This window comes from Heterocephalus glaber, unplaced genomic scaffold, assembly GCF_053883595.1.
Source record: "Heterocephalus glaber isolate CG9 unplaced genomic scaffold, H.glaber_assembly_v1.0 deba00001724, whole genome shotgun sequence".
NCBI lineage: Eukaryota > Metazoa > Chordata > Mammalia > Rodentia > Bathyergidae > Heterocephalus > Heterocephalus glaber.
The window spans coordinates 8,959,365-8,984,001 of NW_028258435.1; the positions used below are offsets into that span (position 1 = coordinate 8,959,365).

Consider the following 24,637-nt stretch of genomic DNA (forward strand, 5'->3'; position numbering starts at 1 on the left):
ATTTCTAAGTCAGCACTTTGAGGGCTCACAATGTCTCTAATCAAACAAAAGGCTTTAAAAAAACATTTGATATTTTTAAATAATGTGTACTGAATTATTGAATATAAACTTATTTTCATAGTTTATGTTAATTATTTAAATATTTAGAATATGGTTTTAATTACCATAAAACTTTACTAAACATCCACCTGTCAGTAAAGAAACCAATTTTTTTTTAGATTCTCTTTCTCCTAAAAGCAAAACAGGTGTGAAAACTGCAGGTATTTATCCACCAACAAAAAATAAAAGATATCTGTGAAATGTGAAGGAAGGAGTAAAACATGAGTCAAATCTTGGTGCTACAATTTATTCCTGTGAGATTCCAAGCCCGATGAGCACACAGACCCCAAGAAAAGTCTTCCTGTTGGCCTCGTACCTCATGCTCCTTGGCCTTCACAGTCGAGGCCTGGCCACCACGTTCTGGGCTGTGTTAGGGTGATTTTGGAATGCCAAACAAGGGTGCCAAGACTCCAAAGCTTTCTAAGAACCATAAAGTGGTACCCAAAATAACCAGTGATGTAGTAAATGTCTAAGTCAGTCAGAGGAGGTATAGATGTGTTTGTATCCCTTGGCAAATAACACATTGTCAGGTGTGGAGAAGACTCCTGGAGTTGGAGGAGGAAGAATGGAATTGAAGAACCTGCTTCACGGAGCCACTGTTCAAAATGAATCAGTGGAAGGATAGATGGATGGATGGATGAATGGATAATAGATAGATACATAGATAGATAGATAGATAGATAGATGGATGGATGGATAGATAGATGATAAATGGATAGATAGAAGGAAGATAGATAGAGATAAATAGATAGATAGATAGAGCACTTACTCATGCCTCCTTGGCCCACAAAATGTTGCCTCTTTGTCAGCTTTTGTCATTAATAAAGAATGATATTTGAATGTAGCTCCAATAGTTCAGCCTGCATTCCAAATGCTGTTCAAAAGGAGAAACAAACTAGTAAGGATATCAGCATTTACCTAAAACATGTTTTATCTCATTACAAGCTTGAGAGTATAGAAACCACATTGTTATTGTGTGGTAGGGAGAATAACTCCACCAGAATAATCATTACACACGTGCAGAGCTCTGGGGACACTGGTGACCTATGTTAACTGATATTTGTTATAGAGAGCACTGGGAAATGTCACAGCTCTGTGTGTGTGTGTGTGTGTCAGAATTCAGTTCCTAGAACTCAGTTCTCTGCCATGGTGTATGGGACATTGTGGCATAAATATCAAGTCAGAAATGTCATCCAACATCCTAATATTTGACATCTGACATTTTGTGTCTAGATCTCCTCATTGTTCAATTAATCTCACTGAGTAATATTTTTTAAGAAATAATTTTTTTATTCATTAAGTTTATTGGTTCATTCTAGGGGTACAATATGATGACATTCATCATTGGGAATTTGTACCTTTACATGATATATCTTGGTTCTTATTTCTCCCCCATTAGCATCAATATTCAAAAAGGCCTTGCCTCCACTTGCCTATAAAATGAAGACCAGACTTCTTATCCAGAAACCCTCATCACAGGAAGGGCTTCAGGTGACACCCTTGACTCTTCTACCCAGGCCAAGGGATCCCTCTGCATTTCTCCTCTTCTGACATTAGGGGCTTTTAGCCCTCAGCTCCAGGAGGACACGAAATGTTCAGTGTATTTAACAGTATTCAGCACTTCTCTGTAAGAGCATTCTCTGTCCTCTCATTTTCCTCCTCTTATCAGAATTTTTAAGCTTCATGTGAATCTTCACTTCTTGGATAAAGAATTTGTCTGAATTTTCCCTTCCTCGCCCCAGGACACAGGGCTGCCTGACCTCTGTGTCCCTTAGTGTGGTCAGCACCGTGGTCAGCGACTGCCAATGTAGAGATCTTGGTGAAACCTGGTTAAGTCCTGTCCGTCTGTCTGTCTATCCAACCATACCATCCATTCATTCATCCATCCATCCATCTGTATTTTTCTTTATTTCTTCTGTCATCTATCAATCTGTCGTCTAGCTATCATCTTTCTGTCTATCCATTCTCCATTTCTCTAATCCTTGATCTTTTCGGGATTGTGTATGAGACTATAACTTCCATTTTATAGATATATGAATTAAGTTCCAGTAACTCCACCCATATCTCCGTGGCTTTCATGGAACTCCTTATTTCCCATTGTATGTTAGTGGTCTGTTGATGTCTCCTGTATCATTCTGATATCATCAATCAAACCTTCATTCCTCTCACTATAAGGTTGTCGATTTTGTTGGCCTTTTCAAAGGGCAAGCTCTCAGCATCATTGATCTCCTTTATTGGTTTTCTGATTTTAATTCCACTCATTTTTGCTCTTTATTATCACTTTCCGTCTGCCTGCTTCATGGTTATTTTGCTTTTCTATTCCTAGTTTCTTAAAGGTGAGGCTTAGATGGACTTGAGGCTTTGCTTTCTTACAGTCAGTAACTTAATACTTTGATTTCCACCAGTGAGAGAGTCTGGTGTGATCCTACTCCACCTTGCCCAGAAGTGAGGTCAAAAGGTTTAGGCTTAACACAAAGCAGGAGGTGTAGTGGAGCACTCCAAGCATGGAACCACATTGGCTTGGGTTCTATCTATATTTACTGAACAAACTGTGCCTATGCAGAAGATCTTATCCTCTGTTTCTCAATTACACTTGCTACAAAATAGATGCAAATCCTAGTTTCTGGTGCTCCCATGAGAATCTATATAAGAGAATGTAGGTTGCCAGTCCAGAATTTCTTGACAATGCTTTACCTTATCTTCTTTTTCCCTGATGCAAAGCCTTGGTCCCTTTGGCCATTCAGACCTCTGAGGATTGGCTGTCCCTTGTCAACACAACTCACAACTCCTCAGAGCATCACTAACCCCTGCTTACTCATCGTTATTATTGATCGCTATTCAACATTCAGATCTATTTAGAATTTATGTACCATCTACTTCACTAAGCTAAAAAAAAAATCCCCACATATGTTAATTTTTAATTCAAATATATTCTCGTGGAGGAAGCTATTCTTATTTAACTTTGGAGCAATAAAGAAAGGCAAGCCCTTATCAAGGTCAGTCAACTTGTCACCTTGACTGAGAGCTGGAAATTTAGCTCAGTTTTAGAGCATTTAGCTAAAGTGCAGGCAGTCCTGGGTTCCATCCCCATTACCACAAAAGATAAACAAATAAAAGTAAATAACTAAGCAAAGATTGAAACTCATGGCAGTTTGACTCTAATTCCATTCCTTCCCCAATGTACTACAACTTTCCCTAATTTTTGTACTTTGCCCACTGAATTCCTGTCACAGCCCACCCATGCCTCCTGACACCTGACAAATCTCAACCTCATCTTGGCAGCTCCAGTCTGGGGAGTCATCTACCTTTTTTACTTCTGCTTTGGTTTTGGGGCTTCCTCAGTTTACCCTACCTGACATCAAAGTGTCAAGCTCAGAATGATGGCAGGGCATGAAGTCAAGGGAGTATGTAAGTAAACTCATCACTCCCTACTTAGGGAAACATTTTTTTTCAAATTCCTAAAGGCAAACTGTTTTCAATTTATTAAAACAGAGATTTATATTCATGGCCGAGTGGAGAATTTTTTACTGACTATTACCATTTCAATCTGCTGTCAAGGACAAATCTGCTTTTGCTGCAACAGAAAATCCATTCCTATGATTCCTATATGCACTGTGGGCCTATCATAAAGACATCTTTCATCATAATGCTTTCATAAGTAATGATTCCATGAGCCCTCGACTCTCCTCCTCCTCTCTGAACCGAGGCAAACTTAGGAACTTACCTTTAAGTCTCCCATTGGTCCCTTAACCCCACTCCAGCCATCCCTGCAGAATCTTTACCTTCACTGAAGTCAAGTTGTCTCAAATAAGAAGGGTTGAGCAGAATGAGGGACATCTCAGAGCTGTATCCATTTAAAAGAGGAAGACCCTGGGGGGTGAGTAGTGGGTGGAGGCAAAGGAGGCAATAAAGGAGAAGGCAAAGACACAAATCCAGACAAACCAAGGAGGCAGACATCTGGCTCCCCTTTTCCATCCCCTCCAGCCACTCCATTCCTGCACCTCTGCCAGTCACAGTGAGAAGGACTTTTCTCCCACAGCGAAACTCAGGCCTCGATAAGAAGTCCCCAATTTGTCACCGGACTCTCAGTTGCAGCTTGATTCTTCCAGGGATCTGTGGTCTCTGGAGCCCAGTGTGCAGTCAGTGAGCAGGATCCAGGAGTCACCCTGAATAGCTACAGAGAGAAAAGCCAGGGTGAGCCCTGCAGGAAGAACACGCAGATGCTCTGCCTACCTGGACATGGAGGGGTAGACCTGTGTGCCTGCTGCCATCCCTCTACAAGCTCAGCCAGGTAGACACAGCCAGAACTGGGAATCAAAGGAGCTTTTCTCTCCACGACATTCCCTGCCTCTGTTCAACCTCCAGACCACCTGTGCCCCAGGCACCATCTTTTCAGCCTTGTTGGAAGCTCTCCATGGTAAATGTCACCTAGAAGCAGAGCTGCACACTCTCTAGGGTGGTCACAGCTGGGACATCATCAAAGGCTCTCAGCTGGAGGGCCTTTCTTCCTTTCATCCCACAAGGATGCATGTCCTAGATTCTGGGGTATCTCGGGACTTCAAGAAAGGTTCAACTGATGGAGACAAATGCTTCCCATTCCAGTAGCTTCTGAAGAAGACTTGGATCAGATTTAGTAGAATGAGATTTTTGCACATGAGCCCATGTGAACAACCTAAGTATGATCATGCCCATGTCACAATAAATTCTAGGCAGGAATACCCAGAGAATAGAGTACAAACGGAAGAGCTGTCCATTGGATGAATGTGCAAGAGCACAGCTGGAAGGACTTCCTAGAAGTGCTCTTTGACCAAAAATTTAGTGCAGAAAATGAATCAGTAAAACAAAATATGGTGGGTGAGGTAGGTTTGCATGTATGGGAAAGAATACTACAGGGAAAGCAGTGTGTAACTGAGTATACCTTGGCTTTGTTAAATGTGTGTGTGTGTGTGTGTGTGTGTATTTATGTGTATGTGTCTGTGTCCTGGGATTGTGACTATTGATATATATAAAAGTACATATTTACATGTGCAAATATGCCATGAATCTTGGTATTGGGACTGCTAGTATGCAAATGCATGTATTTGTATATGTAAGTGAGTGTGTGTAGGTGTGTGAATACTGGTATTGTGATGGGCATGAGTGATTTCTGGATAACAAAAATTAAATCAATGTTTTCCTGCTTTTATTCCTCACTTGCCTTGTTCTAGCATGATGCCTCATAAGTACAAAGTTTTGGAACTTAGCATATGGATTGACAATAAGCTTTTATTCTCTTTCAACCTTGAAGCACAATTCTGAAATTTTTGATTAAGGAAGTAGACTGAAATGGATACTTCACATAAATAAGTTATATCCCTATTTTAAAGAGAAAATTTTACCTGAACTATCTTCAAATGTTTTCTTGTTTTAATGAAAAGTATTCCCACACTATATTCTACCTGCAAAGTATATCCCAAGGTAAATCCTGAAGGGAGTTTGGTTTTTTCTACACTCCTCCCTGCCTGCAGTTTTGGTGATGAGTGATAATTTGTGTAAGGACAATTGCAAATTAACAAATAAGTTTTTATAGCAAATAAAATAATATGGTAGATCTTTCCCCTGCATAACAGTTTGCAAAATATTCCTCTGTGGGCTTTTGAGAGAGATATGTTATGAATTGGTATAAAGCTCACAGGCCTGTGACATGAATTTGCTCCAGTTGATTTGATAAATGGCCACCATGTTCTTTGGGAAGATATTTGTGTTGCTGGATCCACTGATTCCAAAGCTCTGTTCTAGAAAGGCACTGGGCTGGCATCACAACACAAGTCACACCAGATTAACGCAATTTAGGGAGAAACTTGAAAGTCACAGCAACAACATTCGAAGAAGAAGACCCACTAACCCAGCACAGACAAAAAGCTCCAATTAAACCCCAAATCAAGCCAGTTCTTATTTTCTTTTCTTAAAGCAAAGCTTTCTAGACTCTCGGTGATTTGCTTATTCTCAGAAACAAAAGCAAAGGAGTTGCAGAGCTTGGAGCTGCAGACAAAGAGCTCCAATCTTCCCCCTTCTACTCATCAAACTGAAGTAGGGAGAGGGGATTCTTGTTTAACCAATACACAGGTGTGGTCTCCTTAGACGAACAGTGACTGCATGAGAAACAACAGGCTACAAGCTCTCCCTGTGGCTTTCTCCCGTGGGAACTCCCCCACCCATAAGTCTTGTCCAAATATCACCCCCTGAAGCTGTCATTCTCCAGATCTGCAGAGATGAGCTTCCTGCCTGGGTCCTTCATGAAGATGGAAAAAGCTGATTGCCACAGAGGGAAGCAGGGCAATGACAGCTTTCACTGGTCGGTGTTTTGTAGTTTGCTTTTCCAGGGGAAGCAACTGCTCAGTGGACAGAACAGGTGATCTTGCCCCCCTGCCAGGACACCCAGATGATTGTTGGAGGTCAAGAGGGGCTAGCTATGGGGAATCTCAGGTGAGTGCTTCTGTTGTAGGCCATCTTCTCCCTGGCCTGTGAGCTACACAGTCCCTTCTGAAGGACTATGTGTTTTAAATACAATGGGTATTTTCAAACTCTAACTAATAATCCTACTATATATATATATATATATGTACATATATAACCTACTATATATATATATTATAACCTGTGTGGTCACAGATTAATCCTTTGTTTGAATTTTAATCACCTCTAAAATATAAATAACTTCAAGTGTCTTTAAACCATGACAAAAAATGATTGATTTAATCAAACTAAATCTAATTATTTCAATTCACTGAGCTTTGAACAAGCACCCCCCACTAAATGTTAGAAACTGATGTGTGTGGTCCATGTTCTCAGTGAGCTTAAAATAGTGCTTTACTTATTGATTATTTCAGTCTTTTCCTAGGCTAAATTTTTTAAAGCATAAAGTCACAGAAGAGGACTTGAAATAATATAGACATTCTGAAACATGAATTCAGTAGATGATTTAATGAACACTTATAAAGATCCTTGGAACGCAATGCAAATAAATAAACCCAAAGTCCTAGGCCTAAACTGAGACAGCTTGGTTAGGACAGAGGTGACGAGAGAAGAGTCACAGAATCAGAAAGAAAGGTTTGGCTTGAAAATTTAAGAATGGAATCTACTTGAACCTTTTCTTGCAAAGAGGATATGAGAGTCTGCCCAACCTCTATAGAATATGGAGAGAGTTGGGAGAATAATTTCCAACCAGAAACTCCAAGGAGTTTTCGAGAATCAAGCTAGGGAAGACTAAATGTTAAAAATCCAAGTATCCGATGACTGAGAGAAAGTGACACATGATCTCCCATTTGGGAGGGGTCCACACATGTATTTTCAATAGTCTCATGGCATCCAGTTGTGGGTAATTTGGTGGCTGGGCACTTGGGATTAGGATGCCGAGGTGCCTTAAGTCACCTACAGCACAGGAATAGACACTGCCACTCAACCTTCCAGTGACATGTGGCAGGGACTCCTCCCTTCCAAGGCCCAGGAAAAGGCATCCAGGCAGTTTGTAGAATCCTTGAGTGGAAGGGGAGTTTCCAGAACATTCCCTAGGCTAATTATATTCACTGATGTAGTCATAGATGAGGAGGCTGCTGGGATGTCGTGTGCTAGGGTTGCTATTTTGATAATCTGACTAATAAGCAAGCCCATGAAGAGGCTCCAGCGTGGCGTGAGCCTCTTTCTGCTTTCTTTGACATGTTTCTCCAGTCATGGTCCTGGGAGAACTACCACAAGTGCCCACGAGTTGGTGATGTGAACGTCCTCTTGGCCAGCTGTGCTGGGCTGACTGTGTCACAAAATTCATAAGGCAAAGCTCCAAACCCCAGCTCCTCAGAATGTGACAGTGTCTAAAGATCATGCCTTTTAGAAGGTAACAGAAGTTCACTGAGGTACACCCCAGTCCATCATGTCCTAAAAGGAGGGGGATTAGGACACAGACACATAGAGGTGAGGACACACGGAGAAGAAAGCCATGGGCAAGGCAGGGGGAGAGGTCTCGGGAGAAACCAACCTTGCCTACACACTGGCTTTGAACATCCAACCTCCAGAAGCGTGTCTTTAAAATGTCTGCTGTTTCAGGGCCCCTGCCCCAGTCCTGGTTCTCTGCTACAGAGCCTCAACTGGCCCAGACACCACCCAAGTGTCAGGATGCCACCAGGGTCCAGTGGCCTCACACAGTGAGTATCCTGACAGGAGCAGTCATCACTTGTGGAAGCAAAACTGTGGAAGCCAACAAAGACATATTGGAGGCAAAGCAGGCAGGAAAAACTGAGAGGAGCCCTACGGTGGCTTTCCCTGAGGTCACGCATTGGAATCACCTGAATACTTTCCTGAAGCCCCGACTCAGGCCAGGCCCAGACCCTTGAAATCAGAGTCTCAGTGGTCAGAAACTCAGTCTCCAGGAAGGATTTGGATTCTCTACAGGACTCGGATCTGCAGCATGGAGCAGGCTAAAAGAGGGCATAGGGCATCAGACTAGCTCAGGGCCAGTTACTTTCCAGTTCATGGCTTTGCTGGACATGACAGGAAATGTGGACAAAACCTAGCTCACCATGACTACAATTCGTTCTGAATTTTATACCCTATTCCACATAACCACTTTATTGCTTGAGTTGTAGAGCTTGGCAAAACTCTTCTTGATTTTGTTTTAAGGCCAAGTGAGAAAAATGCTTGGATCTAAAAAAATAAAATCATAATAGCAATACAAAATGAATGACACAGGGAGCAAAACATTTCTGACAGTGGCACAAACATATTTTGGTGACATGAGTTTTATCAATTTTGCCACCTTAGCTCTTTAAGCCAGTAGTACATTCTAGCTAATTCTGTAAGTACCTACATCTTGTTGTCTTGTTTTTATTTGTAAACTGTGCCAAAAAATCTTTAAGCAAAAAAGATGATTTGAAAGCTCTGAATCTCATTAATATAATGGCAAAGTAGCATATTTTGCATTTGGACTAATTTCTTTTAAGACACAGTTAATCCTAGCCACAGACTAAAACCAATTCGAAATTTCACCACTGCTTAATAGCATTGTGCAATTTTATCTGAAAGGAAAATTCAAGAGGGGGAGCTAGTTAGCTAATTGATTAGAGATCCTGACTGAAATTTTGCAGACAGGAAGCACTTTCAGGGTTGAAGCTGTTTTGTCCCATCAGTGCCTTGTCCCTTTTTACCCCTTCCTTTCTTAGAAATTGGCTGATCTTTAAGCTTTCCCATGAGCCCAGAAGGGGAGCTGATCAAGGCTCGACAGCAGAAAATGATTAGGATTTTTAATCTTGCATCTCCCAGAAATGGAGCTACAAAAACCAAAAGACTCGGCATTGTACCCCATGCCCTGCAACTCAAAGCAAGTAAAAGAATAACAGGTGCATATAAAGTATGTGGTTGAAGCATTTGAATCTGGTTCCTGTTGGTAATTAACAATGCTCTCCTTGGAGATCACATTTGTAAGGTGTGACATCTCACGGCAGGATCCCTCGACCCGCGGCCACCTCAGCCACAAGTTCTAGGTGAATGCTCCAAAGGCGCTTCTTGTGCTTTCTGTTTGTATATTTTCTTCTGTTCTTAATTCACCTAACACCTCACTTTCTCCTCTTCTGCCTGCATTTTTATTTTGGAATCAAAATCACACATACCTGCTTTTGTGGTTTTTCTATTCATCTTGTCATTTTTCTCCCTTAGGAAATAAATTCTCGCCCACTCACACCTGTGCAGAGGCTTTTCCGAGACACAGCAGGAGGGAAGGGCCAGCTCTGAAATAAAATTTCCCAACACAGACTGTGGGACAGTGCGTGTGTGTGTGTAACTATGGTGTTGGTTTGTATGAAATGCCAACAATAGGGTATACTAATAACTGATGGTGATACTATATCAAGACAGCACCTGCAAATGGGTGTGAAGCATTTTCAATGGGTGCTGGGCATTTACTTGATGCTTAGGAAATGCTAGTTCCCTTCTCACTCTTCATGCTTCCTCCTACCTTTGTCTTTTTGCTCCCTGTCTGTCCCCAACTCCGTGTCCTCTTATACCCCCGGGCCACTCAAAGCTGCAGAAAAAAATCATATTTTCTGTGATGGTTCTGAGCAGGACCATTGTCATAGGAAAAGTGACTGGATCATTTTAACCCATGAGGAATTAGGGGGTACACAAGATCACAATGATGACCCCCAGGTGACCCTACAGTGGAGGACCAGCTCTCTGGCCTTGGGGCTGAGGGATTTGAGGGCAGCTCCTTTAGGAATCCTCTCGGTGCTGAGGAGGAGTAGTCCCACATTCATGCCTCTTTTGGGAAGATTCCCCTGTGTGATTGATCCTTGTTCAGGCTTAGGACTGGGGCAGTAGCAGAACTCTGACCATCTCAGCCTAGCTCGGGCGCTGTTCTGAAGCTCACATGAGCTCCCCAAGCAGCCCGTGAAATAAGCCGGCTGTCCTGAGCTGCTTTTCCTGAGGTGCAAAGCTGAGCCTCCTCTGTCCCTCCTCCCCTCCTCTCCCTCTTGCCTGTGTTGATCCTGAAGCACATCTTCATGAAGGTCCTTCATGCTGAGCTCCAGCTCAAGGCCAGCTCTTCCAGAACCCAGGCTGCCATAGGGGTCCAGGGAATGTAGCTTGCTGCGTACCTCAATCCTGAGCTTCGCGTGAACATGACAGGTGCATTGCAGAAGGGGAGCTCCCACCTGGAGGACTCTGAGGTAGTGCTGTGGAGACTGATCATGGCACCGAGAATTTACTCCAGTCCAAGCCATAGGCTGAGGGAAGGTCCTGCAGCTGTCCTGTGGGTGGATAACCACGCAGGAATCCAGTAGAACAATGCACATGTTCACTGGGCTTTGGTGGGAGACTCGCTCCTGGCACAGAGACGATTTTGCCTCTGGGGTCTCAGTGCCCCTTTCACCTTTATCTGAAAGACACGTGGATGTGGCCTCAACCTCAGAGTATTCAGGACCCTCAGTCTTTGCCTCTGGTAGGCTTTGCTCAAAGAGAGAACAAAGACATGGAAGCAAGTGGTTCCAAATCCAAAATGAATCTTTAAAAATAGAAGAGACTCAAAGTCCATTATCAAGAGACTTTAAAAACTAACAAGAGCAGTCACTGGCCAGGTGCTTCTGATGAGGCTCGCTCAGAAGACTCAAAAGTTAGACAACTTTGTTCTTTGTCTAGGAGAAACTTAGAAGCTACAGGGAAAGAAACACAGTGAGGTTTTTTTTTTCTTTACTTCTCTGAACTCAGCTTAATTTGCACAACAAGGATATAATAGCTCTCTCATTGCTGGACACAATACTCAATGCCCACAAATTAAAGATTTCATTTGGGTCACGGTTTCTGAGGATTCAATCCATGGTCTGTTGGCTCCAAGGCAGGAACATCGTGGCAGAAGGGTGTGGGGGAGCAAAGCTGCTTGATTCCTGGGGGCCAGGAAGCAGAGCAGGGAACAGGGCCAGAGAGAGCGGACACCTCCAGGACCCCCTCAGACACACCCAGAGGTGTGCTCCACCAGTAGCTGGGGCAGCGCCCAAGCCAGTCAAGGTGCCACAATCAAGCTTCTCCATCAGAGTAGATAATGAGAGTACATTGAGCTCTTTGAATGTGTCACATAATCAGATAGATGTGACAATCTTTATGACTACCCAAGAAAGAGACAATATTTTCCCATTTTACAGATGAGAAAACTGAGACTTAGAGAGTTTCTGTGGCTGTCCCAAAGGCACCCAGATAGAAAATACCAACACTGTAACTTGTCCCTAGACACTTTACCTGGGTCTTACTCTTTTCTCTTCAAAACATAATAGCTCCCAACAATAACTCACCTTCGCCACAGGGTGCTGGTGATGGCGGAGACAGCTGCTATACGTATAAAGCCACATGCTACATGTAGAAGGCTACCAGTGGAGCCTTGGCACATGGAGAATACCCAAGGAAAAGTTGTCATTGTGTATTCCTTTTGGCTTTAGACACACTTGCTGCAGGGTTCCTCTTAGCCAAGTTGATTAGCCTGGTTTGGTGCATGGCTTTGGGAAATGAGTGAGGCCAGTGTGGCCTGAATCCAGAAAATGAAGAATCAGGAGGGCAGAGCAAAGCTGTTAGGGTCCCCAGTGCAGAATCATTTAAAGACTAAATCACCCCAAATCCACTTGCAACTCCCACTAATGCTAACAGCTGGGGCTTATATGTGGTGTTCAATGTGACCTTTGGGAGAGGAGGGGACCCGGCCAATCCGGGCCACTATGCTTTCCACCTGAGCCCTACTGGTGCCAGAGCCGAAGGCAGAGATGCTGCTGCCCTGGAAAATCCACACTGTATCTGTGCACAGCCCTCTGGGAATGCAGATCCACCTCATACAAACAAGGGCAGCTGTCTTCCTTCAACACCTACCAACACACGGAAGGAACTCAAGACGGGAATGGCCATCATCGCTAATACTTACTTGGAAATTTATACATGATGATCTCATTCCTTTGGCTGGGATGTCTCTCTTTATGTCTCGGTTTAGGTATCTCATCTACTATTTAAGCACCAATTCCGTTTTTTCCTTTCTGTGTCTGACTCATAATTACTCCACAAAAAGTGCCAGTTTAGAAAACGCAACATTAACTAAATAGGATTGGGGTAGCCATAATGAGCTCCTGAAGATGGATTTTGCTATCTGCTCAATGGTGCCTCTGGGTGAGGAGCAATGGTGTCTCCAGTCTCTGGAGCATTTAAGGACATCAACGCCAGAAATGAGCATGCTTTTCACTCCCACATCCAAGCATTCATCACTGTTTCCTGTCTTCTCTTTTCGGCACTTTTGCCCCCAAAGATGAAGAAGGTAGATGATTCCCATGTGTCTTTGTATTAAGTGCCAGTCATGCACTGGAGGACCAAGCAGATCAACTCCCTGGCCTTCTACCCCCAAGAACTCTCAGCAGTCAGGGGGCCAAGCAGGGACAGAAGCTAGCACAGCCACTGCAGGGGATAGCGTGGGGACAACAATGCCATCTCATTGCTGTTTCATGCACAAGGAAATTGAGAGTGAAGTTCCGGAAAGTGAAGAACCCTTGTACATCCCACAGTGAGAAGGTGCTCGGGATAACTTTGTAAACAAAGGGAATCTGTGCAAAAAGCTAGTGTCCACTCCTTCCCTGCAGTCCCTGAGCCTTTTTATCAGGGTTATGTGTCAGAGCACATACAGCCCACCCTGGTGGCTTGGCTAATCCCAGTCTAGTTGTGGACTCTCAACAGCCCAGCTCTTGAGGTGATTCCTCGCCAGCTCCTTCGCACAAGACCTAGTTGCATCATTCCTGTGTCTTGCATGAATCCAGTTTTAGTAAGAACCTCCTATTTTCTGTTGCAGTTACTTCTGCAATTACAATTGTCCTCATAATAGCACCCTCATCTAAATTAGGAAGACCTTTTAGTCTGGATTTCCAATTCCAAGCCTGTCAAATTTCCACCAAACATCAAACCTGAGATACTCTCTATGAGATTATCCACACAGGGGTGAGGGCTTGCAGGGGACAACAGAGTGAAATTACATTCCTCTTTCTGAATAGCTACTCAACAAAAACCATGCTCACTGCATGGGACAGTGCTGCTAGACACTTTCCATATATTGGGGAAGTGCAAAAGTGATTCCCCTCTGACGTCTCAAACCAGCCGTAGATACTTCCTCCCAGCAGGTCTGGTCCAAAGATACACAAGAAGAGCTGAAGTTAAACTGCTGAGGGCTGTGGGATCAGTGCTCTGCTCTTCAACTCCTAGGCTCCCCGTCTATAATAATCCACTCCTTGTGAATGCGTGGTGGATAGAGTGGGCTGGAGGAACTGCAGAACTGATCCCTTACTAGGAAGAGAGCAGCTATTAGCTTTTCACTCTTACTCAGAATTTGGAACATCCCAATTAAGAGAGCAACATTGAAAAAGAAACTAACAGGGCAGGGCATTTAGCTCAGTGGTTTTGCCACCTGCTGCACAAGCACAAGGACCCGAGTTTGATCCCCGGTACCAAAAAGAAAAAAGAAAAGAAAAGAAAAAGAAACTAACATTTCAGTCTGACTCCTGGTCCTCCAGGGAACTAGACCATGCCCCTGCTGTAGAGGGTGTTGGCAAAGGACCAAATGCTCCTGGGGATGGAACACACCTTGGCAAGCAGCAGGAGCAGTAGATGTGGAGAAGTCCAACCCCTCAGCCTCTGCCATCCAGGAGTTATGCCACCCACATAGGCAGCCACTTGGTCTCTCTCTGGCTCTGTTTACCTGTGTGAAAGTCTCCTTTTTTTTTTTAGCACTGGAGATTGATCCCAGAATCGTCACACTGAACTACATCCCCAGCCCTTTTGTTTATTTAGTTACTTATTTTTATTTTTATTTTTATTCTGAGATAGTCTAAGTTGCTAAGATAACCAGACTCTGCTCAAACTTACAATCCTCCTGCTTCAGCCTCCCAGAATGGTAGGATTAAAAGTGCATGCTAATCTGCCCAGCTCTTGCATGGAATTTGTAACATCCACCCTTACAAGGATGTTGTTATGAAGAGCAAAATAGAAGACAGTTAAATAGGAAGAAGAGGGATCTTTGGCAAATAGATGGAGGAACAAGAGATGGAGGAGGAGGGGAGGGAAGGAGAAGAAGACAGAAAAAAGATTTGAAAGCAAAAAACAATGAAAATAAAGCTTTTGCAAATGAGAAGGGAACCGGAAGAGGCAGGAAGAGTTGGAAGAGGCAGGGAAGGGAGGGAGAGGGATGGGCTGGGAAAAAAGAATTAAATATTTTATGTACATGTTCCATCTTCCCATGATAAATGTAATCATTAGGGTTGTTATTAATAAGTAGGATAACTTATAAAATTCCTCTTTAAAGTGAAAAGTTCCTAAATTTGGATTTGAACAAAATTAGCTAAAATATATTTCAGTCATTTACCAAGAATTCATGTAATGTAAACAAATGTGGATGACAGTTACATAGAATTTTAGGCTTTACTTAGTTCTGAGCATTTATTCAATCTATAATCTGGTTTCCTGGATGGATTTAAAAACCAGAAAGCAGAGGGTTTACCTTCCTATTAATGTTCTATGGTCAATTAGCTATCATTTCCCATTCTGGTTAATCAGTCAGATCTCCGTGACCTCAAATTATTCTTCATGCCATATTTGTTTTGTACCCAAAATGTCCCAGACTCTTCTAGACATAGGAGTCAAGTGTATTGAAGCCAAATCAATACAAACTACTCAAAAGTGCTCAAGTCCAAAATCTGACCATGTCATTGATGGAGCTCTCTCCTCCTCACAGCCCATCAGGTCCACACACCTTGCCAGTAACCCCTGCTGAATGTCTGTCAGAGGTGCTGCTTCTCTCCATTCCCACTTCTACACCTCAGATCTACAGATTTGTGATGTTAGAGGAAATAAATAGATCACCCTTGTTTCTGACACCAACCGCTACACGAAGGGTCAGTCCACGAGTCTGACCACGCTGACACTGTTCTCATATCACAAGATGTCTTGAGTCCACTCTGTTTTGACAACTTGCAGTGCTCAGAATGCACTGAAAATAGTTATGCTCAGGGTTACAGTTCAGGACAGCTAGAGGACAAGACTGAAGCACCCATGTACAAAGGGCACCGGTGAAGCCCTGAATGGTCCCAAACATGGAACTGCAGGTGGCCCTGCCCCTGGAGGACACTAGAAGGATGATGTTCTCAGAGAAGATGTGTGACTGCCAACAGGGAAGTTCTGAGGGCTTTGTGTCCATGGTGGTTATCGGGCTCAGTGACATAAACCTGACTGGCTTCCTGTGAACACTCATGAAGGCAACCTCAGACCCACACCCCAAATCAACCTTAGGTTCCCCGGGGGAGACCCAAGTCCTCCAGGCAAACACAAATACCCCCAAAGGTGACATTCCAAAGGCTCAGAGATGACTTCTCAGGAGCTGAGCATGAGAGTCTAAGACTTCTCTTTGGACAAAGTTAGTCTTTACCACCCAACACCTAGTCTTTGTCCTGGAGTCATGCAATGTTCTTTCACTGACTTCCCCTGACTCCAGTCTCTCCAGTCCATTCTCTATCCTCCTGACAAATAAGTATCCTGACAAGCAAATCCGACTGGGTCATTCACCTGTAAAAATTGGGTGAGGAATTCCTCATCATCCTGAGGATTGAGATTACACTCCTGAGTATGACTTATGGGATCTAAGTGTGAGAAAAAAGTGTCAGAGTGCTTGATCATGATGGGAGAATTAGAAACTATGTTCTAGTTTATTTATTTTTGATAAAAAGCACTATCTAGACCAGTGATGCCAAAACTCTTAGAGACGGAGGGCCCAAACTGCAACCCCAAACCCACTTATTTATCACAAAGTGCCAACACTGCCATTGTACCTAAACACTGAGGTTTAGTTTAGAGAAAACTCATACACATGGCTGGAGTGCCAACAGAGAGGGATCTGTGTACTGTGCTGAATGCCATGGGTTCGCCACTCCTGATCTGGACTGTTCCAGAGGAAGGACTTCACCTAGACACAATAATTGGTCAGGAACTCCGACATGCAGGAAGACTGTCATCAGATCAGGGACAGTTGTATCGGTGGTAACTAGAATAAGGCTTTTCTTGGCATTTTTTTCTTTTTTTTTTTCTTTCATTTGTCTTTTTTTTGAGCCAAGGTCTCACTCTGTAATTCAGGCTGGCCTTGGACTCACTGTGTAGCCCCCAAGCTGGCCTCAAACTGGTGGGAAGCTTCCTGTCTCAGCCTCCCAAGTGCCAGGATTACAGGTGTGCCCCACCACACCCAGCACATAATTTTTTCTTGCCAAAACTGAAATCAAAGCATGTGAAGCCATTTGTCACTATATTAATCAAATGCATTATCATTTTTAAAAGGAAGATTGGAACTGTGCAGAAATGATTGGCTTAGGAATCAAACAAACTTTCAGTGACAGCTCTGTGACTTTGGGTAGCTAATTGAAATTTTCTGATCTTGACCTTTCAGATCTTTTAAAAAATCTGGAAATACTTTCCCTATAGATTTGTTGAGAAGACAAAATGGATTATAGTTAGTTTGGGATACTTCACTGCATTGGAAACAGTTACAAGCTTTGGGAAAACAATAGCAAACAAGTCGGGCCCAATCTTTCTCATAGGATTTAAAACCTCTTGTCAAAGTACTTGACAGAGAGTGGGTGTTAAGAACTAAAATTTACTTACTGATCTTATTATTAGAGATCTTCCAGCGTAAGTCTGGCCTCCAGTCTGTTGGTCACCCTTTATTTTTCCATGGGTACATTAAGGAGCCACATTTCTAGAGGACCCCAAAGGAGAAAGATTCCATTCAGTTGTTTGGATTAGAAACATGTCACCATGTGAAGTGATTTTTTAAAATTATGTGTGATATGATACACACTGCGTGTCATCTAAAAAGTTGGCAAGAGGAGAAGCGCCACCCTCAGGAAGTCACCCTGACTGGATGGGCCTTCTAGTGCAGTCCACACTGCCACCAAGAACCCAAGCCTGGGGTGACCATGGAGCATGCCTGGCAGGATTGTCCTGGATGGCTTACCAAGGGCACCTTTTTCTATGCTTCCGCATTAGCAATATTTTGCTCAAGTTTGAGTAGCATTGCTTTCCTATTAGTAAAGATAATATCAACTTCTTTGTCAAAATAATCAACAGTGATGTCTTGAGAATAACAAGATTTCAAGGAGGTAAGCCAGTGAGATTTGTTGGACACCATCTACTTATTTGAAAGTGATATTTGTCTGTGTTTGAGTGTGAGACTGGGAATTGGCTAGGAAATCTGATAGATGGTCCTGAACTACCCCTGCCTTGGTGGCTAGAATTTGGAAGAGTTGAAATTTAAGATGCAGGAGCGTAACAGCATTGTGTCAAGCAAGAAAGAAAAGAAGGAGGTGTCTCTGAAACCCATCAAAGACCAGAACTGGGCCAAGGTTCTTTGCTGTGCTGTGAATGACTTCCACTTACTCCCTGGTTGGATGAAGGTTAAGTAAGACTATGCATATATGCGCAGGCCTTATACCTGGAATATAAGGGCTATCTGCCCAACATGAAGATAACTTTGCCAAAACTGAGTGACGAGCAGGCCTGGAAACCTGTCCTGTAGGGATTATGTGTACGTGGCCCTCACAGAGAAATGACTTTTAGGTCACACTTGGATGGGTAAGAACTCCAAATGCATGTACAACTCCAAGGATGACACCATGGGACACATAGCAGTTGCTGGGAACATTGAGAATGACTACAATCGTGTGGTCTGTTAAACACACTGGAAGGAGAAAAGTAGCTTTTGCTGTAGCTTTTGCAATGTAGCTTTTGCTTAGGAATCATTTGGCAAATCCCAGGAAGAAGTTACACAATGCTTGACTTTCAAATTTTTGTGAATAAATATCACTTTTCACCCAGATAGAAGAAAACAGCCTTTTGTGGTGCTGTGATCCACTGCATGTCCACTGTGGTGAAATGCAACCACAGGCTCCTCCATCCCTGTACTTGGGACCCCTCATTGTTGTGGTCTAGAGCTTTGGCTCCTGTTCATCTCTGTCAGTAGCCATGAGCTATGGCTCACCCAAGGATGTGCTCTCTCACACTTTCTAGGCTGATTTTTGTCTCTATTTTGGATGTAGGGAGAAAAGAAATAATGGCTTTTGAAATTGTGCTGCTTTACAAGATGTTCGAGTGTTTGACAACCTAGAATAACGAGTCTGGTGCTAAGCAGATAAATCAGCCATAGATATCTGTTGGTTGTTTCTTTTGCTATTTTTTCCTTCATTATTGTTTTCTGTGATGTTCCAATTTTTTTAATGATGAAACATATTGTACTTAAGGGGAAATTTCTATCTCAGTTCAACAGACTCTTGTAAGGAACTCATCTGTACCAACTGTGGGATTTATCATCACTTGGACCAATTCCCTCTCCTGCGATAAATCACAGGCTGTGAAGGAAGCCAGTGTGTAAACTATGACACGATACCAAAGCATCATTACAGAGGAGGCACCAGGTACAATTTGAGTGCATCAGAGGGAGGGCCGGAGTTTACATGCAAAGGCCAAGAAGGCTACACAGAGAGATCCTGGAAGGAGTTTTAAGAAAGAGTGTTTGCTTCTTAGGGGATAGAAACACAAGGGTCTGTGGAAACACAGCTTGACCCTGAACTGCAGGGAGATCCTTAGGACCCAACACAGAGTCCAAGAAAAGCCTCAGAGCAGAAGAGGGCCATGTCCCAGGCCACGGAAGAGCTTATACATGAGCTAAAATGTGCTTTGTGCCGTCTTACAGGACTTGAACAGCCTTTAAAGATTTTAGTGGGGAAGAATCAGGATCAGTTTGTTGATTAAACAGAAAGGAAATGGAGTAGACCTTCCTTATCCAAGAGTACTGCATCTGGGGTCTCAATGAAACTTAGAGTGAAAAGTAATTTTTAAAGCTTTACATCAGTGCTGAACACGAAGGGTCATTCTATCATTCTCTAAACACTACAATGTAGGACCAACTTACAAAGCTTTTGCTTGTAATATGTAACATACACATGATTTAAAGTATAGGGCAGGGTGGATGTGGGTTGTATGCAAATGCTATGCCATTTTATATACACCAAGCTCTAGCATCTGTGCCTTTTGGTGTCTGTCATAGTGTGGAACTAACTGTTCCCCAAAGTCTCCTGTGTGGGGAAGGTGATGGATCATGGGATGCTGTGCTCATCAGTGGATCCAACTGTGGATGAGTTCAGGGCTGAATGCGCTGTAGGAGGCAGGATCTGATTGGAAGGAGTCAATGGAGTGAGACCTGGAAGGCTGCATTCTTGTCCAGGGCTCCTCCTGTCTCTCTGCTTTCTGATTGCCATGGGGTAAACAGCTTTCCTCTGCCAGGCCTTTCCACCATATTATTTCTGCCTTAGAGACAGCTGACTATGGACTGAACCCACTGGAAACGGAGCCAAATAAACCTGTCCTCCTTTAAATTGTGGGTATTCGGTATTTTGTCCCAGTAATAGGAAAGTGACTAAAAGAGTATCCGTGGGGGTTTCTGGAATCAATTGCCTGCACATAATGAGGGATCAGTGTATGTCCCATGAGCTCCAAATGTGTCTTCTTCAATCTAAAATAATTAGTTTTTTACCAACATCCACTTTCCATTTTGTTATCTTTGAGTTAGGTCAAAAGATATAGGAAAAAGCACTCCACACGTGGAGGTTCACACTTTGCCTCTCTACACATTGAGGTTCTGATAAGGAACAAGGGAGAGATTTCCCATCAACTTTATTCAGCACACAGCTTCATCTCTAATAGTCCTGGTTCTCCCTAAACACCCAGCACATCCAGCTCCTAGCTCCAGTGTTGGGAGCAGGGCCTCACCTCCATGTCTACCAACCAACTTTCCTGGTCTGGGCTGCAGCCAGTCCTCTGGCTCCCTGCCTTATCTCTACAACCTGGGTGGTGTCACCTTAATTTCAATCAACTCCTCCCATATCTCAGAGGTCAGAGAAGTCGTGCAGCCCATGGGTGGTGATAACAGACCCACAATCAGCATTCTCAGGAAGGGGATACTGAGCTGGGACCCAGGCTCTGACATTTCCATCACATTGCAAAAGTTCTTGGGATGGTAAGTGTCTGAGGGCTTTATGCTTGCTCAAAACAGCCAGTTACTCACTGGCAAGTGAATAACCCAGCTCTGCTGTCATCCATGATGACAATGACCCCCAGTACTACTATTGTATCCAATGTCCCTAAATGTTGTGGTGTACATGTGTTAAACCGCCTGTGAACTCTATGAAATATTACAGAATGATACTGTCATCTTGTCTCCACTCTTTCTCCATCTACCTCCCCAGTTGAGGGACTCAGAAAAATAAACAAAACTTCCATTGGAAACAACATTCTGCTTTTGTTTGGTTTGTAAAGGGTCCAGGCTTCAAAAATGCTTGGATATTTGTACAGTTTACTGTCCTTGTCTCTCTGTTTTTGAGAAACCATGATTTGCTTAGGGTACAGGATGCTATTAGAACTAAGTGATCCTAAATTACTTTCACTGGGCAAAAAACAACATGACAGTAGAATAAACAAACAACCAAATACATAAAAATAGACTCTTCTCCCAGTGGCGATGAAAAGAAAGCATCTCACACAAGAGCATACAATACTAGGACTCATCTTGACAGAACTGCAATTTGGGGTGAGATTTCCTCATTTCTGGGTGTAGCCTTAGATGTTTGTCAGGGCACTGGAATGGAGTAGTGTCATTCATGCCCTTGACACTTTGCAGGGAACTTGGACATGTCATCCAATTTCGTTGCCATAATAAAACTGGAATGCAGGTATTATTATTACTATTCCTCTTCAAGAGTGAGGGGACTCAGAATGGTTAAGCAACTTGCCTAAGATTGTAGTGGGGGGAAATAGGATTTGAACCCACATTCATCTGGCCTCAAAAGCTGTAGATTTCCTGTTTGTTTGCTTGTTCTTTCATACAGTCCCAGAGACAGCAGTCTACATTTCCAGGCAGATATTGAAGTTTGATAACACAAGAAAGTCAACAAGACAAATGGGGTTGATTCAAATAACAACATTGATCATGAAAATGAACAAATAAACAAGATAGAAAAATTTAATTCAATACCCGAAATCCCAAACATTGGCCCTCTCCCTATTTGGTAAGAATGTGGGCAGGCACGAGATGTGGCTTTCGCGTCTCTAAAAAACCCCCAGTTGAGTGGAGAAGGCAAATTTACACATAAATCATTCATGCAGTCCTTTATCCATCCTTTCATTAACTTTTTATTTTCCTGGCTGGGGCCATAGTAGGCACTGGAATAAAAGCATTGCACAAGTCAGACCTGGTCCCAGCTAGGATCAGCACACCCTGAAGATCCAGAGAAGTCCTCTCCAATGTCAACCTCATTCTCCATGAGAGTCCTTTGTTCTCAAGATCTCCGCTGATTCTGGGAGTTCATGCTTTTTTTAAATGGTCTTTTTATTCTTTGCTTTTTCCCAGGTCCCAGAAAAAAAGCACCACCACCAAGGAACTCACAGAGCTTAGAGGATGCTCTGCTGAGCAGGTGAACATCATTCAAAGAAAACAGAAAGTCTGCAAGCTCTCTTTCCTGCAGCTCATGGCATGTATGGCCCACTTTATCTGTCTCTTTCTTGCTTCCCCAGTTCCAGCTCTTTTCAAGTTGTGTCTAAGTGTCTAGTCAAAGTAAGTTCCTAAACTAAGAGCATCCTCCACCAAGTGTGTGGAACTGATGAGGAGGCTATGGGAGCCCAGCCAGGGTGGACCCCTGAGAACAAAGCAGGTTCTGCATCTGAAAATCACAGAAATGACAAACAATGGCAGGGACAGTCTCCTGCACACCCATGTCCTGGTGGTCAGCATGAGGGCCACTTTTGGCAATCACCACCAAGGCTGGTGAGGCCTATCTCCACTTCTGTGCTGCTAAGAGCTGGGACAAAAAGACCACACCTAGGCACACACTAGTTCTTTTTCTCTCTTTCACTTTTAATTTTTAATGTTATTTTTTTTAAAAAACAGCTGTATTGTGGCACATTTGCATAGTAAGTCTGCATGTATTTAAAGTATAGAGTTTGCTGATCTTGAACACATACTATATGCACAATGAATCTATCAACACAATCAAAGTTACAGCTATTTCCATTATTCCCCAAAACCTCCTGCATCCATTTCATACGTGTGTGTTAAAACCACTTAATATGAGCTCATGACTAAATTTAAATGCATAACCCAGTTTTGTTGATGATAGATGCTATGCTATACAACAGATCTCTGGAGTTAAATAATACTGTGCAGTGCATTTTTACACCAACTGAGTAATACCCTGTCTCCCTCTTCTCCTATTCTCTAGTAACCACTGTTCTGTGCTTTAATGTTTTGAGCTTTACTGTTTCAGGAAACTCATGTAAGTAGAACATGCAGTATCTATTCTCTTGTAACTGGCTTATTTCACTTGGTATTATGTCACCTGGTTTTATCTATGTTGCCACAAATGGCAGGGCTTCCTTGTTTTCTATGACTGAGTAATAGTTGGGTAATCTACATGCCATTTTGACTTTACCCCTCTATCTGCCAATGACTTTTTTTTCATTAAGTTTATTGATACAATCTAGATATAAAATACAGTCACATTCATCATTAGGATCTTGAACCTTTACACTATGCATCTTGGTTCTTATTTTTTCCCCTTCCCCTGCCCTCCCTTCACCCCCTCCACCCTTCTCTATTTGCAAAGACTTTGATTCCATTTTTTCCTTTTCTCATATTTTTTCTTTTCCCTTCTTCCTTTTCCCCTACCCCTCCCACTTTCCCTATTCCTTTAGACCTTTTCTTTCATGACACAATATCATTTATACATTTTTAAAATTACAATATCAAAATTTAGAGGACATTACCATAGATTTTACAGAATTTAAAAGGATATAGAAAGAATATCCCCCAAATCCTTTTTGAAATAAATTTGACAACTTCTAAGAAGTACCTTGGAAGACAAATTAATGAAACTGTCTCTGGAGGAAATATAAAATTTGAATAGCACCTACTAAAGAAGCTATATTCCTAGCTTGAAAACCTACCTATATGGAGACAGGCAGGTTTGCCCACACCCTACCGAGGTCCCCAGTCACGCAGAATATGCCGAATCAGCCCACTGCACACAGGAAGGTCTGTGCACACCCTACCGAGGTCCTGAGTCATGCAGAAGACACAGAATCACCCCACTGCAGACAGGCAACCACCTGGTTCCACACTACAAAGATGCAGAGGACACCAGAACACCAGACCAAGGTACTGAGTCCAGCTGTTCCCGGCCCAGAGGTAGGGGCTTCTGAGCTGTTGTCCCACTGCTCCTGGTCCAGAGGAAGGGGCTTCCAGGCCACCATCCCTCCCACAGCTCCCAGCCCAGAGAGAGGGGCTTCTGAGCCACCATCCCACTGCTCCTGGTCCAGAGGAAGGGGCTTCCCAGCCACCATCCGTCCCGCTGTTCCCAGCCCACAGGAAAGGGCTTTTGAGTCACCATCCCTACCGCTGCTCCTGGCCCCTGTCCCACTTCACCCAGCTCAGAGGAGGTAATCTGTGCAGGCGCTAACAGCCCCCCGCCCCAGTCAAAATGAGAAAACATGTAAATAAGTCTCAAAACCAGACTTCCAGATCACCTACAGCAACCCCAAAGGGAAATGAGATGGAACACTCTGGTACTCAATCACCTGGACCCACTGAACTGGAAACAAAAGGGGATCTGGAAAAAATGAAATCAGAAATAATTTTTCACATAGCAGGAGAAACTGTGTTCCTAGTGCAAGACATGATTAATAAATCTAGAGAGGAGCTCAGGAACATGATGGAATCCCAATATAAGAAACAAATGGAATCCATAAAACAGACGCAAATAGATTTCCATGACATGAAAAACTCCATTGAAAGTCTACACAGCAGAATGAGACAATGTGAGGACAGAATTTCAGATATAGAAGATAAGATTGCAATTAGTGACCAGGAAAAGAAAAATTGCTTCAAAATTATAAGGGAACATGAGAAATCAATCCA

At 43.1% G+C, this 24,637-nt stretch overlaps 1 long non-coding RNA gene across 7 annotated transcripts in view; it reads right to left on the reverse strand.

Moving 5' to 3' along the window:
• Positions 1-24,637, reverse strand: part of LOC110346378 (uncharacterized) — a 90,506-nt gene that overhangs the window by 16,161 nt on the left and 49,708 nt on the right. For 3 of the 7 annotated variants that reach the window (XR_015446767.1, XR_015446766.1, XR_002390372.2), the window contains exons 3-4: positions 3,882-4,273; positions 869-973 (exon numbers count right to left, since the gene is read on the reverse strand). This is a non-coding gene — a long non-coding RNA (uncharacterized LOC110346378). Of the gene's footprint in view, positions 1-868; positions 974-3,881; positions 4,274-8,110; positions 8,320-9,737; positions 11,000-17,277; positions 17,372-24,637 lie in introns of all 7 variants that reach the window. The other 4 variants (XR_015446763.1, XR_015446765.1, XR_015446764.1 and 1 more) reach the window with 4 other exon arrangements.